Here is a 13752-nt window from a genome sequence, read left to right on the forward strand (position 1 = left end):
CCCAACTGAACCCAGAGCCCGAAATGGGTGCGGCAGCGGCCGTGGTGTATGACACCTCCCCCCCCCTCTCCACCAAAACCCTTCCCCAACCCCTGCCGAAACGGCTCACTCAAGCGCACCCGACATGGCCCAGCTATGCGCCATGCTGGCGGCAATGAAAAACGAAATGAAAGACATGAACAAGCAAATGAATGAAGTGAAAACGACGATGGATGCGAATACACAAAAGATGGATACGAATATGAAAAACGAAATGAAAGACATGAACAAGCAAATGGATGCGAATACACAAAAGATGGATACGAATATGAAAAAAGAAATGAAAGAACTACGGGGTGAGACGCAGAACATGGGCCGATGCCTGCAGGCGGGCATGAAGGCCGTGACCAGGGAGCTGGGAATGGCGACTCCACGTGTGGAAGCAAACGAGCTGGAAGGGGGTGCAACGGCTGACAGGCCCGCGGTGGAGGCGGGTAAAAAAATAATTCGGGGGGCGTGTTGGACGAGGGTCGTGACAGAGGAATCGACGGTGACCAAGAGGGAAAAATTAAATGGGGAGACCAAAACGTGTGAGACGAGACACGAGGTGACGACAACAGAAACTTATAAATGTATAGAGACACGGGAGACAGAAAAAATAGAGGAGAGACAACACGATGAAGACGGGGTAAGTGACGCACACACACACACACGGAGGTAGTGGAGAATAGTGAGGTTGAGCTCGCGGAGCGTGTAGGGACCCAGTGCGAGCACCTGGATGGCCTCCTCCAGGAACGAGGGGAGGGAGTATGCCCCCTTGAGGCGAGTCACGACCAGGTGAGTTCGGTCGTGCTTTGCGAGGTTGAGAGGACGGGTGCTGTGGACAGGTGCACGGAGAGTTTGGGGGGTATAGAGGCCCCGGAGACCCTTGTGGGGACACGAATCCCCAGTGTGGTTGTCCCTGTGTGTGTGGTGCAAGGTGTGAGTGCGTCCCCGTGTGTGGAAGCGACCCCGTGTGTGAGTGGTGAGGTGGCGATTGTGCCAGAGTACGTGCTTCCCAGCACGCCGTGTGTGGATGAGGCACCGTGTGTGGAAGAGGCCGTGTGTGTGGATGAAACGGCCAGTGTGGATGAGGCACCGCGGTTGAGTGCCCCCGCGTGTGTGAGTGAGGCACGAGTGAGTGAAAGGCCGCGAGTGCGTGGAGCCACGTGTGCGAGGGAGGTAGCATGCGTGAGTGAACGGTCGCTGTGTGCAAGGGAGACCGTGTATGTGAGAGAGCGATATGTGAGGGAGATGTCGGTTGGCATGCGGGAGCACGCAGCCGCGTCTCCCGGTGTGAATGTGATGGAGTGGACTGTGTGCGTCGTAACACGCAGGTGTGCGTGGGTTGAATGGCGACGACGGCGACATGGGAGGAAAGAAAGCCGGGTAGCGGCTGTAGTTGTTTCGGGGACCGTGCCGGGTTCACCCAGCAGTGAGCACGCGGTCCGTGCTGTGCAACGCACGAGACCGCCACGTGCTCGCTTGCGAGAGAAGTCCCGGTCCGGAAACGCCAGCGGTGGATTTGCCGATCCCGCGGACGGACAAAGTTTAGGCAGGATTATGGATTTGGACCGGACGGGTTCTCCACGCGATCGTATGTGTTAAGCTCCAACGGGCAAAGCACATGTGTTCGCGTGGGAAACCCCTCGAGACGTGGGGCTTGTGTTTTTTTTATGCGCACGGTGACGTCATGGCTGCACGTGTGGTTGGAATCCGGCAGGAGGGGTATCCCGGCCGGATGGTACCGTCCAAGGAGGGACGAGGAACACGTGCAGCTGCATGACGTCACGGGCAGGTGCAAAGTGCGCGAGCTCTGAGTTGCCGCGCAGGTGCTGCGCATGAAAAAAAAAAAAAAACAGCAAGCCTCACTTTCGGGTGCACAGGATTCCTGGGCAAGGGGTGGAAGACCCCCCTTGCCTGGGCACAGGATGGAAACTAGTTAGGGGGAAGGGTTAGCTTAGTTAGACCGACTTCATGGGGCAGGGGTAAGTCCTCATGGAGTCCGTGGAATGGATGAGTTAGAGGGATTATTAGTCAGATTTAGGTTGGGAAATAAAATGATTTATTTGGAGACATGGACAGACTTATGAATGTGTAGTGGGGACGTAGCTTAGCTACGTAGTGTTAAAAGGAACGTGCTACTAGTTTAAGGGACGACGTGGGAGCACGAGTTAGTTAGGGGAGGTAGTTAGAAGGATGGCAGAGTTCAGCGGTGTGTGTGTTGAAGAGTTGTTGGTGAGTGAATTGGAAGCGTGTACATGTTGAGTGAGGTGGAAGCATGTGCTTGGTGAGTGAGTGAGGCCAGCGGGTCTGTGTGTATGGAGTGAATGGGGAATGCATGGTGCGATGAGTGATTGGGGGGAGGAGTGACTCCCGCCCAAGGGACCCCGGGGTCAGTGTAGAGTGAGTTAGCTGGGTTAGTCAAATTGAAATATGGAGGTCGTTTTGTTGTTGGTGGGAAAGTAGGCTCGAGACCCATTTGGAGGGGTGCAGGAGCCCTGTTGACGGGCTTGGGAGCGTGGCCGCGAAAGGTGAGTATCGCTGAGTGCGTACCCCGGGCACCAGGCTAGTCGGCCGTGGTAGGCCATGGGCCCATGGGGGGCCGGGATAGAGTAGTGGGCACGGGTGCGCCTGCTTGGTGCGGGGGCCCGGGGCGCCATTAGCCGCGTGGGCAGTGTTGTGGGCACGGGTGACCCTCGGAAAGGGGCCCGGGAGGCCGGCCTGCCACGTGTGCGTTTCAGGGGAGGTGCCATGGGGGGCACTCCCCGGTGTTAGGGAGCTGGTAGGCTCGGAGGCAGTGTAGTGCCCGGGGGTGCCATAGCGGGAGAATCGGCAGAGGGTCGTGCCTGCCAAAGGGAGCCACGTGTCCCAGCCAGGAGACCGTGTGAGGGCACGGAGAGAAAATTGGGGGGCGAGGCCCGAAATTGTGAGGACACCAACACAGGCGACGGGAATCTGGGTTGTTAGAACCAATAGTTTAAGCGAGAGGCGCTTGTTGAAAGCCCCGGGGTAGTTTAACAGTTAAATGGTTAGGGTAGATTAGGAGATGTACCCCTCCGCACCATCCATCCCCTCGCTCTCGTTGTGGGCCGCTGGACCCACTTTGGGTTAGATCGCCGAACTCTGGGGAGGCCATTCTGAGGCTTGAGTTGGGCCTCGACACAGGACGTTAGCTCTCCCTTGTTCCCCTCCGGGAAGGGAACGTAGGGGTTGGGAGTAGGCGAGGTGACAGGATAGGTTAGCCGAACAAGGACGATAAAGGGGGTTAGGGGACGATTTATAGTGGGGAGTTAAAAAAAAAAACAAAAAAAAATTAAGTTGGGGCTAAATTGGGGTTTGACAAATTAAGGGAGTGGGTATGTACAGTGACAGGCAAAGGTGATAGGTTGGGAGGGAGACAGGTAGGTAGGTCCAAGCCCGCCTTCCAAGTGGCCAGCACCACCGCACTCCCTCCACCAACCTCCACTGAACGGCAAAGGCTGGCCAGCTTCATCTGCTGGCTGTGTTACTTCAAGGCCTGTGCCGGCCCACTTGATCGGCAGCTGTTGTGTTGCTGCAAGGCCTGTGCCGGCCGGATCATCTGCAGCTGTGTTACTTCAAGGCCTGTGCCGGCCAATTCTTCTGCGGGCTGTGTTTGCCTGCAGCGGCCTTCTTCTGCGGGCTGTGTTTGCCTGCTGCCTTTGCCTTGCCATGCCCACTGCCCATGTTCACCAGCCCCGTTCAATTTTTGCTTTGCCCCCCCTGTTCATTGCCATGTGCGCCAGGATCGTAAAAGCAACAGTTTGCAAGCTGCGAGAACTGCCCAGTTGGCAGCTACAACACGGGCCTGCAGTGGCGGCCCATGCACCATGTTGTGTTCATCCATCCATTCGTTGTGCTCATTGCGTGTGCCACTTGAGCTGGCACGGAGACTGCGTTTGTGCAGCCCATGCACCGTTGTGGTTCACCGCGTTCAGTTCAAAAGGGAAGGCCTTGGACTGCGTGTGAGCAGCCAGCCACGTTCCCTGTCACCTGCATTGTTTGAGCCAGAGACTGCATGCGGGCAGCCTGGCTCCCTGCTAACTGCTTTTCTTTTGCAGAGTTCAATGATCCTGGGCCATGGTTTAGTGTAAAATTTGTAAGTTAAGGTTAAGATGTACTGTAAATATGAGTGCGCCCCCGGCATTTCTGTCTAGCGCCGGCAATTTTATTTAAGTCGTCCGTGTGAGTGAGTTTGTTTAGGTAGTTACGCAGCCCTCAGGTTATTTATTTTGGGGACACGAATACCATGAATGTCGCACTCAGGGATCCGTAGGTAAAATGTACTAGGGGAAAACTACACATGATGGCACACGAAAATTTGACGACTCGGGACGAGTCTGTAAAAAGGGGAGGGGGTAGTGTTGTGGTTACCAAATTCGCAAACCACCATTCAGGTCCCTTCGGTGAGATATCTCGGTAAGTACATGTGTAGTTAGGCCCAAACCCGTTGTCTAGTGGGAATACATGTCATTTATGCGTGCTGCGACTCTTCAGGATAGCCGTTTTTCTTTTACTATCTTTAATTTGGACCAACCGCCATTGTTACCACCACCAACCACCGCTTCACCACAACCGCCACGACCTTCACGTCACACCTCGCAACCGTCGCATCGCCACCGTTCTTGCGCCGCTTGTGGGTACCGGTGTTGGACTCGTGCAGGGCGCGCGCCGAACAGCGTGTACAAAATCACGGATTTTGTGCTTCAAAAACGGATCAAAAACGACACACGCCCACTTTTTGCCGTCCAATCGGTGAGCGAGGGGCGGGTGGCCCCGCCCCAGGGCGTTGGAGGGCGATCGATATATGCAAATTTATGGATCAAAAAGCATTCACGCCCACTTTTTCTCGGGCCAATGGGGAGCGAGGTGAAAGGTCGAAGGGAGGGGGTCAAAGATGAGAGGGCGAAGCCACGGGGCTGATATAAGCCACCGTGTTCGTCAGTCCAGGGAGTGGGAGAGTCGAGAGGGAACAGAGAGTCAAGACTTCGCGGGCGGTGGAGTTGGCAAGAAGGAGCTGGTCGTCGTGTGCGTTGGAGTCGGAACGGAGGGGACGGAGCTGTGGAGAGGCGGCGAGGGCAGACGAGGGGGTGCTCGCGTCGTGCAGGGAGCTGCACCCCAGGGAGGCCGACAGCGCGACCTGGCCGAGGTGGAGACGCTCGTCGCGGGGCAATAGGAATCCTCTATACCCCGAGCATCAGCAACCCCCTCCTGTTTCCCCCCGCGCTGAGATAGTGCGACCAAGGGGGCCCCTTTCCCACCCCCTACCAGACACTGCCCGCGAGGCCCGCGGAGTTGAGGCACCATCGCCGCTCCGCGTCTCATCACCAGACGGGTAGGCCCGACCCGGTCTCGGCCTCAGGCCCGCCTCATCCTTGAGGGTATTCTTTTCCTTGGTTTTGGGTATGTGTTGTCGGCGCCGTCTGTGAAGTAAAATTGTATAAGTGTTGCCGTGTGCTCGGTAGTCGGTATTAGCTCTGCATTGTGTCTTCGCTTTTACATTTGCTTTTTGTGTAAATTGCATTGTGTTTTTTCTATGTGCTTTTGGTGGAATTGAATATGTGTGCTTTCCGTTCATCGCGAATAAATGTGCTTTGTGTTGAACTGTTTCCCGCTTCGCTTCGTCATTTCTTTCATTGAATCCTCATCTTGCTTCACGTAAAGGGTTGGTAGTGGGCTGAATACGCCCGATAATTAATCGAACCGTCGAGGTCGACGATAACACGGCTCGGTTATCCCGATAGTACGGAACGGGTCGCTTAAGTGGCCCGTGTCCGAAGTCGACCTGCGGCGAGGTGCGATCGCCCGGTCTACCCTCCGCGTGGGTACTTAGGTAGGTCGAATTCGGCGAGCAACCCTATCCCACGCGGGGGCTGATTGGCTCGATCGCGGTGAGACCGAAAGGTCCACCCGTGACTGGTTCCCGGCGTTAGTCCGAGAGGGTCACGACTGGATTGTCCGTCCGGTGGGCGACGTGCCGCGATTCGAGTTACGTGGCCGTCAGCACGCCGGCGGGCGCGAATCCGCAACAATATATATCGACTCCTCCCATGCTCTTCTAGCCGAAGAAGCTGCATAAAGCAACCAATAAAGGCTACCAAGGTAAGTCATTTGCTGTTTCGAACCCTTTCCAAAGTTCCTCCACAGCCATAAAGACATTCAAACATCATACACACACGAGAACCCCAATGCTACACACCCCCTCAGCTGCCGAAACAGTTTCATTGCTTGTTGGCAAATCATCAGCGACAGTGCAGACAGCAATGCATACCAACGAGGCTCCCAAGCATGTACCACGTGCAAACGTCAAAACAGTCAATATATAAATAAAGAAAGACCTATCTACATCTCTCACCTGCGAATGGAGGGAATAACAATTATACAGTGAGTTTAAAACAGCAATGGGTTTACCTTTTGGCACTTTTTTTTTTTTGGTTGCTTTATGCAGCTTTCTTCAGTAAGAGCATGGGAGGAGTTCGTTTATGTATATAATCCCAGCCACCTGTTGTAATTGATTAAGTGAGAGCTGATTGGTTATTCCCTCCAATTACAGGTGAGAAACGTGATTGGGTGCTGTTATATATGGGGTTGGCCATGTATCCATTCCTGGTTTTGATCCCCTGCAATTCTGTGGGTAAGAAACAAAATTGAACAAAATATTTACAGGGTATAGGTACATGTTTCAAGTTTTTGTGGTTAAAAAAAATTAATTTCATTCAGAAGTGTGCAAAATTAGTTGTGAATTTTGACATGATTTCCATCCTTTTCAAGCAGTGTGCGCATCCTTTCGAGATGCTCCAAGACCATCTTATGTTTCATTCCAACCGTAATTTCTCTAAAAGCTGTTTGAATCCACTCTTTCAGATCTTGAATGTTCACTGGTTGAGTTGCATAAACCTTGCCCTTAAGAAACGCCCCACGGGAAGAAATTGCACGTGCCCACTAGGGTCTCCACGAGTCTTTTCCCGACTGGTGGATGGGTCGTGGTTCACCCAATATTCCTCGTCCCCCCTCATTCACCAGACCTCACCCCGTGCAATTTCTTATGAAAATTCTGATGCCAGTCACCCGTTTAAGTATCCAAGTCATTCCAGCATTTGGGTCCTGTGAACCAGAAGAGATTTTTTGTGAGAAAACAATTCTGGGAAAAGGTAAATGAAAGTTTTCACTCTTATCTATCTTGTTGGATAAGTTTCTGATAAATGAAGGTTCCATGGCATAAGGTAACATCAGTATTGCATTGAAACATCAGCATACCTAAATTTAGACAGGCCAAATCATAAACTTTCAGAATCATATTTCTGAGAAATATCACTTCAGTATGAGAGTGAAAACGAGTATCTCTATTATATATATATATATATATATATATATATATATATATATATATATATATATATATATATATATATATATATATATATATATATATATTGTTGTGGACCCGGCGTCACGGGGAGACCACAAGAGATGGACTGCCTCGGGTTACTCGCCGGACTCACCAGAATCGCAGGCCGTCGCACACGAATAACTTTGTGATGCGGCGGGTCGCTAATTGACCGCAAACACCAATAACTCGAACACGTGACGGAGGGTCCTCTGTCTAAAACCACTTACCTAAGGGTCACATAATCTCATTACTGGGAAAAAGCCCTTGGTACAAACTTGCTTTAATCAGATCACTTACAATATCAGATGCAGCCGGGCGGAACTATCAAGTATGCACCGGCAGCGAAACAGATCGTAAAGGAGTAGCGTCCCGGCTAAGCTAGGGTGCGGGCCATGCTAAACCAATGAAAGAAAACACAAAAACGAGCTGAGAACATTTCTAAATAGCACATTTATCTATCTATAATTCCAGCCATGTGTGTGTGTGTGTGTGTGTGTGTGTGTGTGTGTGTGTGTGTGTGTGTGTGTGTGTGTGTGTGTGTGTGTGTGTGTGTGTGTGTGTGTGTGTCTGTGACCGCTGTTTCTCGACAACCACTGGTCCGATCTAATTGAAACTTGCCAGGTATATTGCTGGGGACCTGAGGACGTGCCTTTTCAAGGTTTGATATGAATCGGACAAGTGCCTCCCAAGTTATGGCCATTTATTTACCAAACCAATGACAAGACACGTTGTTGCGTGAGCGTGGCCGATGGGGAAGGGAAGCTCAGCCGTGTTCCCCATTACGGGTTACAACGTACGGGCTTCCAGAGAGTGATGACTTCGTGTATTCTAATAATTTCTCGATTTCTTATGCGCATTTATAGATAAACAAAGCCCCAAGTTATGATTGTTTTCATATTAGACGGTGTATAAATTTTGGTAACATCAGAGTGAGCTGGTGTGCTCCGAACCAGGAAGTAATTTTTTTTCTCTCTTCTCTTCTCTTTTTGTTTTTCCTTGTGATGACGTTGTGAAAAGGCAAAATACGTTGGCGCTAATTGAATATTCGGGTATTAAAACTAAATTGCGAATAATATGCGAACTTCCGGGCCACGCACGTATGGGCACGCGAGAGCGAATAAACAGCCTGTGTGGTTGTTGTTTCTTGCTCGCGGTTTAAATATTTATTTATTAATTTTTTTATTATTATTATTATTTTTTTTACGGGCACGTACTAGTTTAACAAAAGCGATGAAAGGTATGCGGCACAATGTATGGGATTTATTGGTATGTACAGCAGGGAAAGCAAATAATTTGTGGGGGTGCAGCAAAAGACAAGCAATTTTACAAAGCAGACACAGAGCACAGTTATCCTGTATACCTACTACAGTCTTAATTTATGCTCGGACAGGTGCCATCTCACACACGCACACACACACACACACACACACACACGGAAAATTAGATAGTGCAGAGAGAAAGAATAGGTGAGGGTAAGCGTTCTCTAAATACCTGGCACGGTCGGTTGACCAACGCGACCCAGAATGCTTCAGGAGATGTAGGTGGGAGGAATACTGATGTCTAAAGTGTGGGAGTGTTTGGTGTAAATGTATTGCAATGGGAGGGGTGTAGTGTCGTGCGAGAGGAAAATGTGAATGTGCGTCAGTATGTTCATTCCTTCATTCCAGCCCGCAAAAGAACAATCGGGCTTATGCGTCCACAGTAGACGGGATAGATGGGCGGGGGGGGGGGAGGGGAGGGAGAGATGGTAGAACCAGATGTGTGAGGAGGACAGTCCTGATCATAACCGTGTAGATGTCTGTAAGTGTGAATGGTGTACCTCTGTGGGATGCTCCACCTGAGCATTCCCACCTCGTGGTAGTTGCGTGCTATTCCCTCCTTTCCGCTCTATCATGGGGACTCATGGCACCTTGTGCTCCATGCAGATCCATTCGTGAATTGCCTACTTGGTGACCCTGTCCGGCTCCGCGGTTTGATGGCAGCAACTGCAGTGGCATGACAATAGCAAGGGGGTGAGACATATTCATACCCTTCAGTAGGCTGATGTCCAGAGTGCAAGACAAGGTGAAGTGGAAGAGTCCAAGTGAAGACAGAGGTGAGGTGGAAGGAGTCAAGGTGAAAAAGGAGAGAAAGAAACGGCTCCACTCGACTCCTTTTATGAGCCCAGGGCGAGGACTGGATAGCGATGCACTGTGGCCAAAATCCCACTCCTCTACTCGGCCATAGAGGCCTTAATCCCACCCCGCCAGGCTCTGGGACCAGAAACCACCTCAGTAGCTTGCCAACCGAGGCATGGCTCGGAGCTACTCACTTTAAATGGCGCCAAAATCCCCGAGTGTGCACCCCGGCCCTGAACGTACGCTGATCGTTATTCCAATGTAGAATTGTAGCAGACTTCTCCCGCTACCCATGGACCCCTCCACGAGCCGCAATGTGCACTCGGGACCTCTGTCAAGTCCTCGAATCGCCCTTCCTGTGTCCCCTCCTCGTCCCTTGATGTTACGTCGTGGTTTAATGACTAGGTGAGGGCAGTTATGATGGTCATAGAGCAGGACGCTCATGCAGGTATGTTCTCTGTGAAATGTGCTAGTAATTGCGGTGCCTGTAGAGTGGTTGATCGCCATGTGGCGCCCAGGGTAATGGCCGGCGCAGCGTGGCGCTCAAAGTAGAATCGTGAATTACGGCGAGGTAGGAGCGTGAATTGTTGTGGGAGTATTTTTTCCTGTGTGTGGAAGGCAGTAGCGGTGAAGATGGTGAGGTTCGGGGAGCAAGATGATGCTTGAGGTGAGGTGACTGTTGAGAACTGGCGTGCATATTCGTATGGATAATGGCATGCAATTGTGAAGGAACGATGTACTGAAGGCAGGAGCACTCACATCTAGAACCTGCCATAGGTGCTCATAGCGTAACGTTTCTTTATATGCGTGATGTGCATGCTTGCATGGCTTGTGTGTTTCATAGAGGGGAAAAGGTTAGAGATTGAGGGATGATACAGGGATGAAAATGATCGAGCTATGAGAGCACCCAGTAATGCAGTTCATCCCATTTAACCACGAGACATGAGGGGAAGACTAACTATACGAATACTCATGAAATAACTACCTTGGGATCACTGTATGTTGTGTGCCATTGCCTTTGAGGCATATGGATCTGCATAACTGCAACTATATATATATATATATATATATATATATATATATATATATATATATATATATATATATATATATATATATATATATATATATATATATATATATATATTGTTACGAATTTGGAATTCGGTTGCACACAACATACAGGTTCCTTTAGTCAGCTATGTCGATAAGTGCTTGTTACCTAGATAGCTCACCTTCCATTGTTTAAATGTTCAGAAATCGATTGGATGCGCTGCGGATTGATTTAATAGTTAGAGAACGAACAATGGAGACGTCCCTCCCCCTCTTCTGCGAAGAGGAAGAAGAACCCTGCCGTCCCGTGATTCATGATGTCAACAACTCCCTCCCACCCGTGGTTGAGTGGGGGATGAATCACGAGGGCATGAGTCATGCCGGGCGCGGAGAAGGATAAGGAGCTTTTTGCTTCGGCAGAGAGTAGTCGTTCAGCAGACCTTCGGGTCCTGTTTGGCTTGGGTTAGGGTTGAGGCCTTCGGAAGCTTTTTGCTTCGGCTGGCTCAGTGAGCTTTGGCTGCGGCCTGGCTCAGGAGGAGGCTTTTTGGAGGCTTTTTGCTTTGGTGGTGCAGTGGGCCTTCGGCTTCTGCTTGGCTCGGTAGACTTCTTGGAGAGCTGCTTTGTTTTGGAAGAAAGTCGAGCCGGTTGCTCGGCTCGAGCTGCGAATGGTAGCTTCTTCTTTTTGGTTCATGGGGCTCTTTGTTCTCCGTTTGGTTCCCGGCTTGGTGCGACTCGTCGGCCTCTTCTTGGAGGTGGTTCCTTGGGGGAAGCGACGCATCGACAGGAAGGATCGGCGCCTCGTCCTACCAGCACGCGTTGAGAAGCGCGGGAGGATTCGCGGGAGTTCGGGAAGGATCGCGGCTCACGGCGATTGGATCCAGCTCGCTCTCGCTGAAGCCCGGGTCCGAACAACTTGATGACCACAAGAGGTGGAGAGGTTCGAGATAGGTTCTGGGTTTCAGCTCACCTGTCCTCCGAGCTGGAGCTCGTTATTAAAGGCCTCTGCCTCCTTTTGTTGTGTGTGTGTGTGTGTGTGTGTGTGTGTGTGTGTGTGTGTGTGTGTGTGTGTGTGTGTGTGTGTGTGTGTGTGTGTGTGTGTGTGTGTACGTGTGTCCGTGGGCCTGTCTAATAAGTAGGAAATTGTTAAGTGCTTTGTGTGCTGTAAATGTTTGCATCGCATTTCGTAAAGTCGGTATAGTTCTGCTCTTACGTGTTTCCCTAGTTCCCCATTATTATGAATAAATACCCCAATTGTTAAATGTTTTCAGCTCGTCGCGTCGATTCTTTCATTGACTGAGCATTTCGTGTGTTGGGAGTTAGAAAGCCGTTGGTTTGCCATAAAAGGGGGACATTTGGACCGACGGTTCTCGGCGATTAAGCCGCTCGGAATCGCGCACGGGACAGGCTCGCCTCGGCGGTTTGTTCCGTACGAGTTCCGTCAAGGGTGGAATACCCCGGTAGTTGGATCACGTGGGTATTTAGGTGCACTGAAGATTGGCAATCGACCCTACCCCACGTGATTTGCCCATTGGCGTATTTCGGTTCTTGTACAAGGACCCGTCGCTCGGACTTATCCGGGCGGCGATCTATATTCCGGGCGATCGGTCGGGCCGACTTGACTTGCGCCTCCGTTCAGAGTGGTCGGTTCGCGGCCGACCACCGGCCCGTAACAATATATTTATATATATATATATATATATATATATATATATATATATATATATATATATATATATATATATATATATATATATACGCATTGTCTCCGGTCACTAAGCTGCATTTGATTTTTCATTTACTTATTTTCATTTATTTTTTCATTGATTTATATTTTTCATTTATGGGTGCTTTCCGATGGTTCTGTGATTTTTCCTGGTGAATCGGCTTTGATGTTCCATCGGCACACAAAATTACCTTGCTTCCCCATTATCTCGGGTCGCTCACCTGGATTTTTTTCATTTTTTTTCCCATTTATTTATATTGTTGCGAACCCTGGGTCGGGGGGGGAAAGACCATGGTGGGTAGGGGGGGGTGGGGGGAGCTGCCTCGGGTTCCCACCAGACTCTCTGGAATCGCAGGCCGTTGCACACGAATAACTCCATGATGCGGCGGGTTGCTAATCGACTGTGAATGTCAATAACTCGACCATGTGACTTAGGTTCCTCCATCTAATGAATACCAGTTACCTAATGGCCATGTGATCTAATTACCGGGGGACACGCCCACGGTATGCCTTGTTCAAACCGGATCACCTTACTGGATCAGATGCAGCCGAGCGTAACTGCCCAAGGACGTACTGGCTAGAAAAACAGATTGTTGGGGGATAATGTCCCGGCAAGGCTAGGATATGGAACATGTTGGACCAATGAAGGAAATGACTAAAATGAACTGGGAACATTTCTACACAAGCATTTATTTACAATTAAGCAAGGAAAGGTATGTGGCACAGTGAATGGGGTTTATTATTATGTATAGCAGGGATTGCAAGGAATTCATGGGGCTGTGACAAAAGGCAAGCAATTTACAAAAGCAGACACAGAGCAGACTTATCTCATTAGAACTTCTACAGTCTTAACTTATGATACGACAGGCACCATCACATACACACACACACACACACACACACACACACACACACACACACACACACACACGGAAGATTAGATAGCCAGAAAGAAAGAGCAGATGAGGGTAAAACGGCCTCGCAATACCTGGCACGGTCGGCCGACCAACGCAACCCAGTATGCTTTGGGGGAGGTAGGACGGAGAAATACTGGTGTCTAAGATGTGAGAGTGGGAGGTCTGGTGTGGGGTGCGGTCGTGCCAGAGGAAACTGTGATTGCGAATCTGTAATGGATGCTCTTTTGTGCATCCAAAGGGGACGGGATAGAAGGGTGGAAAGAGAGATAGAGGAGAGAAGACGCGTGAGGTAAAAGATTCCTAGCCTAGTTGTGCATAGGTCTGTGAGGTTAAGGTAAAAGATTCCTGAACCTCCAGGTTAAACAGCCCAATTAAGGGGATAATTACAGTCAGGTGGGTCAATCAATTGGATGACAATCAGGAGTGAGTTTGGGTGGCCCTGCCTCATATGAAAAACATAAACTATGTTCGTCACCATCAGAGTCTTCACCACACAGGTTTGTGGAAGCGTGT

Source organism: Eptatretus burgeri, chromosome 11 (genome assembly GCF_056783735.1).
Source record: "Eptatretus burgeri isolate ZD-2024b chromosome 11, Ebu_testis_v1, whole genome shotgun sequence".
Lineage (NCBI taxonomy): Eukaryota > Metazoa > Chordata > Myxini > Myxiniformes > Myxinidae > Eptatretus > Eptatretus burgeri.